The 6106-nt window shown below is 48.4% G+C and overlaps 1 protein-coding gene across 9 annotated transcripts in view; it reads right to left on the reverse strand.

Moving 5' to 3' along the window:
- Window positions 1-6045, reverse strand: part of LOC138664846 (protein NDRG3-like) — a 60815-nt gene extending 54770 nt beyond the window's left edge. For 3 of the 9 annotated variants that reach the window (XM_069751844.1, XM_069751843.1, XM_069751841.1), the window contains exon 1: window positions 5885-6012. The gene's annotated coding sequence lies outside the window, so the exon portion shown is untranslated. Of the gene's footprint in view, window positions 1-5884 lie in introns of all 9 variants that reach the window. The other 6 variants (XM_069751846.1, XM_069751847.1, XM_069751842.1 and 3 more) reach the window with 5 other exon arrangements.
- Window positions 6046-6106: the final 61 nt, after the last annotated feature.

The raw sequence follows: 6106 nt of genomic DNA on the forward strand, positions 1-6106 counted from the left end.
ACTTGTACCGCTTGCGTCGGTCGTGATGATGTCTATGACCGGATTTTTCCACCGGACCCCCTTTGTCAGGTGGTGTTCTACAGTCCACCAAGCTAGGGAATCCCTTACGCTCAGGGAGAGACATAGATTTCCTTCTAAATGCCCTCTTAACAGTCTTTGAGCTGAGAGAACTTCCCACTGTAGATGTCTTAGGTGGAATTGTGCCCATTCTACTGCCGGTATACACGATGTTAACGAGCCTAGAAGGGACATCGCCTTTCTGAGAGTCATTGCGGGTGGACGTATTGCTGTACTGGTCAGGTTTATTATCTTGTCCACTTTGTTTTGTGGAAGGAGGCAGAGCTGACGCTCGGAGTCCAGTATTAACCCCAGGAAGGACTGTATTTTTACTGGCAGTAGTCTGGATTTGGGGATGTTTATTATCCAACCCAGCTCCATTAGAGTTGATGTTACCACTGATCTTTGATGAGTGCAGTGGGACTCTGACCTCCCTATTACCAGGAAATCGTCCAGATATGGGACAATTACTACATCCCGGGACCGGAGGTATGACATCACTTCCACCATCACTTTGGTGAAAACTCTGGGGGCTGTAGACAGGCCGAATGGAAGAGCTGTATATTGAAAATGCTTTACCTGATTTTGAATATAGAGAGCTACCCTCAAGTATTTCCGATATTCCTGATGTATTGGTATATGGTAGTAAGCATCCTTTAAGTCTATTACTGCCATGAAGCAGTGCTGGAAGAGAAGTTTTATGGTCGTGTTTATAGACTCCATCTTGAAAGTGTAGTTCTCTATGGATTGGTTGAGCTTCCTTAGATTTATAATAGTTCTCCAAGAACCATCTGGTTTTTGGATCAAGAAGAGGGGGGAGTAAAACCCGTCTCCCTCTTCCTGAACCGGGACTTCCTGAAGAACCTTTTTGTGGACAAGTCCCAAGATCTCGGTTTCTAGGGCAGATTGTTCCTGCTGAGGCTTCCGTCGGGGAGTTATTATGAAGTTTTGTCTGGGAGGACAGACGAATTTTATTTTTAGGCCGTCTCTGATGATGTTCGTGACCCAGATACTGGGGGAGATATTTATCCAGGCCAGAAAGAAGAGGGAGAGTCTTCCTCCCACTTCTGGCGTAATGTCATTGGGGGGATTTTTTTGCCGATGTGGAGGGCCCTTTAAACATATAGCCCTATCCTCTTTTATCTCTAAAGTCCCAATTTTTTCTCTCCCCTGGGGGGCGACCTCTATTATATCTTCTCCTCCGAAAAAAAGGTTTTTTAGGATCTTTAGGGATGTTGGGAAAAACCTTTTTATCTCCTGCATGTTCCAGGATGTCTTCAAGTTTTTTCCCGAAGAGAAGTTGGCCGTCACACGGAATAGAACACAGTTTGTGTTTAGATGGCAAATCCCCCGGGCAGCCTTTGAGCCAAAGGGCTCTTCTTGCCACGTTGGACAAACCTGCGGCTCTTGCGGTTAGTCTTGCGGAATCCGCAGAAGAGTCTGCCAAAAAAGCTGCTGCTCCTTGTAGCAAAGAAATATTTGCAAGGATGTCAGTTCTGGGTACTTTGTTTTTCAGCTGATCTTCTATCTGTTGTAGCCAGACCATTAGGGCACGGGCCGTACATGTTCCCGCAATCGCTGGCTTAAGGCCCCCCGCTGAGGCTTCCCAGATGTGTCTCAGGAAACTATCTGCTTTTTTATCAAGCGGGTCTTTGAGAACACCAGAGTCCTCTAACGGAAGGGATGATCTTTTTAAACATTTGGCTACTGCCCCGTCAATCTTAGGGATTTTCTCCCAGGACTCGGAGTCTTTATCCTCAAAAGGATATCTCCTTTTGGATGAAGAGGGCAAGGAACCCATTTTTTCGAGCTTTTTCCACTCTTTGTCAATTAATGCTTTTATTTTTGCATTAACCGGAAATGTGCGTTTCCTTTTCTCTTCTAGGCCACCAAACATGACATCTTCTAGAGACCTAGGTGTCTTCTCCTCTTTAAGCCCCATTGCAGATCTAACTGCTTTAACCAATTTATCTACGTCCTCAGTTGGGAAACATGGACGACCTCCTGAATCACTGTCCGAGGAGGAATCTGAAGACTGGACAGAGGCCGAGGAGGTAGAGGGAGACCGGGATATTTTATGACTCCCCTGTCTCTGAGAGGCATCTGAGTCTGTGGACGCCTTACGGCTTCTCCTTCTTGGTTCGCTAAGGGCCAATTTCAAGGAGTCCTTTATTTCAGCCTGTATTATGGCTTTTAGGCTAGTGGCAAAATTAGGGGTCTCTTCTTGTATGGTTTTAGTAATGCAGTCAGCACAGAGATCCTTCTGCCACTGAACTGCAAGCGGGTTTCTACAAAGGGCACACTCTCGGTTCTTTGTTTTACCAACCGCTTTCCTGGACCCCTAGTGATCAAAACAGACAAAAATGGACGCTGTTACCATAAGGGTGACATTCACATAGATCACTCACCACTACCGACAATCAAGGGTACCGATTTTTGAGGCTGGACAGATGCACGTGAAGCGTCCCTCCTGGACACCGACGAATCCTGCCGGACAGAACGACTGCTGTTCCTACCACTTGAGCGGCTGCTCCTGGTATGCTGGTGCCTCGGCAAGGCATCTGGTGAGAGCTCCATTTGCTGCTGCTGTGAAGGCGGCTGCTGCTGCTCCTGCTGTCCTACTTCCATGGTGAAGTTTATGGACATGAGCGCGTCTTCTGTGGTCTAACCCCCTTTTATGGGGGGACCACTGCACTCCCCGCCTCCTTCGGTGCCCAAATTAACCCCCTCCCACTCTCTGCCGTGCCGCCGGAGTTCCCTTTCACCGGCCGGCGTTCTCATCATGGGCGCCGCCATCTTGGATCCGGCGCCCGCCCCCGACGTCACGCGGGCACGCCCATTTCCAGCGTGCCTTGCGCGTGACGTCAGACGAGCGACCCGGAAGCGGCCACCGCACCTGGACGCCGACAGAGAGGGGAGGGCGGCATGGCAGCCATGGAAGGGAAACCAGCCCTCTGACCACGCTGCTCAACGCCCGCTCGGACGCAGAGACCCGGAGGACCTGCGGACGGCGCTTCCAGACCCCCGAACCCGACGCACAGGCGCTGCCTGTTCTTCCACGCCGGGACGGGACCTGGGTAAGTGAACCGCCGTGTTCAGTAAGAGGGTCCCTGTCAGGACAGGAAACCCAACTGAAGCGAGGGAGAGGTACCGCCCTTTTATTTTCAGTGGGGTTTCCTGTCCTGGCTGGGCGGATCCCCTCTCAGGTGTGACGTCATGGGGGAAGGGAAAAAGATAATTTGAATGATAGACCATGTGCAGCGTCATTATTTGGGATATGACACATTGTGATATATAGAATTAAAAATGGGGATAATTAAAGTGTAAATTAAAATGACAATCAGAAGGGTATTAAAATACATACGAAAGTTGATTTGTGACCATATGGAGCGACTGTACAGAGAACATAAATAGAAAAAAAAAAAAACTAATAAAATCTCAGTAATTTCATCGAGTCCACAGGGCTTAAGGGTGCTGATCCTGCATATCCAATATATATTTTATTTTCTCTTCCAAGGTTTCCATAGAGTCGAGGAGCAATTTCACTTGTGTTACCAGTAATCTAAGTCTTTATTGAGAACATTTTGGATCACATTTATCCCTCCCCCCCCCCCCCCACCCCAAAAAAAAAAAAAATTTGTGACCTGCTGTTGATTTGTTAATTCTGTCTCCCAAATATCGCAGTGAGGATTGGCACACATTAAGGCTATGTGCACACGTTGCAGATTTCCTGCGGATCCCGCAGCGTTTTTTCAGCGCAGAAACGCTGCAGATCGCAGGTGATTTTCAGTACAATGTAAATCAATGGCAAAATAAAGCTGTGCTAATGGTGTGGAAAAATACGCATGGAAAACGCAGATTAAAAAAAGCATCATGTGAATTTTTTTTTGCGGATCTCCTGCTTTTCTGCACCCAATCCATAATAGAAATCTGCAGGGGTAAAAAAGGAAGAAATCCGTACAAAATCCACAAAAACAAACCGCAGATTCTGACCTGTGTTTTCTGCCAAGACATGCAGAATCTGCACAGAAAATTCCACAGTCAAATCCACAATGTGTGCACATAGCCTTATTCTACGCTGTCAGCGAGTACTTTTATCAGGGTTTACATCTAAATTTCCAAGTGACGTGATTCAGATGAATCCACTGCGGATTCGTAGCACTTTTCCATGAGTTTACAGTAGCATGTAAACCTATAGAAAACAAAATCTGCAGTGCACATGCTGCGGAAAAAAAACGTGCAGAAGTGCTGTGTTTATTCCGCAGCATGTCAATTCTTTGTGCGGATTCCGCATCGATTTACACCTGCTCCACAATAGAAATCCGCAGGTGTAAAACAGCAGGTGGAAGCTGCACAAAAACCATAGTAATTTTGCATTAAATCCACAGTGGGATAATGAAAACGTATATTTTTTCAGCATTGACTGAAGGGGTTAACTAGAATGACAGGTCATTGCAGATGTGGTGATACCAAATGTGTACTTTATTTTTTACATAGAAATACATATTTATGGGTACAATATTTCTTTATCATTTTGGGGTTTTTGGTTTTATTTTTATATAATATTTTTATTTTCTCGTTTAGTTCTTCTATGAGACGAAGATCTCACACCGATCGCTGGTATAATGCATTGCTTTATATCAGTCAGTGCTGCACCGACAGTAGCCTCTTACACTATACTCAGCAAGGTCTAACAGGCTTGCAGTAGCTGGCACACCAAGGGGTCATCATGATGACAATCGGGCCCTCGCAAACACTTTGCAGGGGCACCGACCAGCCTCCTAAATTTTACCATCGATATTTATCCCATTATTTAGGGCAGGGGTGGCCATTTGGATATTTATACCATCCTGCGGGGGCCGTACAAACTCTGCACACAAAGTGCACCTTGATGCTGGCACTGGTGTCAGGACGTAATAATCTTTCATTGCATGCCCTTCAGTGTTCAGTAGTGAACACTGCGTGTGTGCTAACAGAGCAAGAGGAAATGAATGAGCTGGTTGTAATCAAAATACACCTCCCTGCCCAAGAATGCGGACCCTGAGAATCTGCTCGGGGGGCCTGATAAAAGGTCATCGAGGGCCGTAAATGGCCCTGGGGTTCCCCACCTATGATTTAGGGGGAAAAACAGCCCAGGGCAGTGCAGGCAAAGCTCCCGGCTGCGAGCCGGAGTTCAGCTATCAAGCAGGCCGTGATCGCATGGGCATGGAGCCGAGGGCACAGGTTGTAAGTCAGATATACACCTCCAGACCTACAACGCCCATCACCACACTGACCTTGGAGCCATGCGGTCTAGTCTATACTTCACCTTACTACTAAGCAGAGTACACGACTGTCTCCATCTAGAAAGGAGGGAGAAGAGCCACCTATGTGACAGGTGGCAGCAGACATCAGCCTCCAGCTGTGCCCACATGTGACGAGGCGCCATGCTCTGCAGATTACCCTGGAGTCCGCAGGGAGAGGTCATGCTATAGGTGTCCCCATGGATTGCCAGGGATGCAGAGAACAGCCTATAAGGATCAGATCTAAAGAAAGGATTGGTTTATGGTCAACTGATCGCAGACAAGGAGGATGATGGGAGGAATAATCCCAGAGCAGCAGTGCTCATCATCAGATGAGGGGCCACAGCCCGGTTATATGGGCAGTGCCTTATCTGCACATCTAGGAGGAAGGGTTAATAATGGCGATACATGAGCCAGCCATCACATACATGGTGCCCTGCCTGCAGCACCGGGTACAGGACCTACCTGTTGTGCTCATGTCGCCGGCAGCCCCAGAGCGGCGCACACCTGTTCCCTCCCCACCGCCGCCCAGCAATGCCGCTCACCAGCTCCTGCAGACACCGCCGATATACGAGCTCTCCGCCCTCGCTGCTTCTCCTCGCCGCCGGACCGCCAGCTGTGACCCCGGGACTGACAGAACACAGCGCCGCCCTGTGCGCGGCTTTAAACCCTCATGGTACGTGGCCTCCTATTGGCCGCCTGTGACAGCCTCTCTGGGCTCTGAGAGCGCGGCGGTGATTGGTGGGCAGGACGCTGTAGTCATTTCC

Source organism: Ranitomeya imitator, chromosome 2 (assembly GCF_032444005.1).
Source record: "Ranitomeya imitator isolate aRanImi1 chromosome 2, aRanImi1.pri, whole genome shotgun sequence".
In the NCBI taxonomy this organism is placed as follows: domain Eukaryota; kingdom Metazoa; phylum Chordata; class Amphibia; order Anura; family Dendrobatidae; genus Ranitomeya; species Ranitomeya imitator.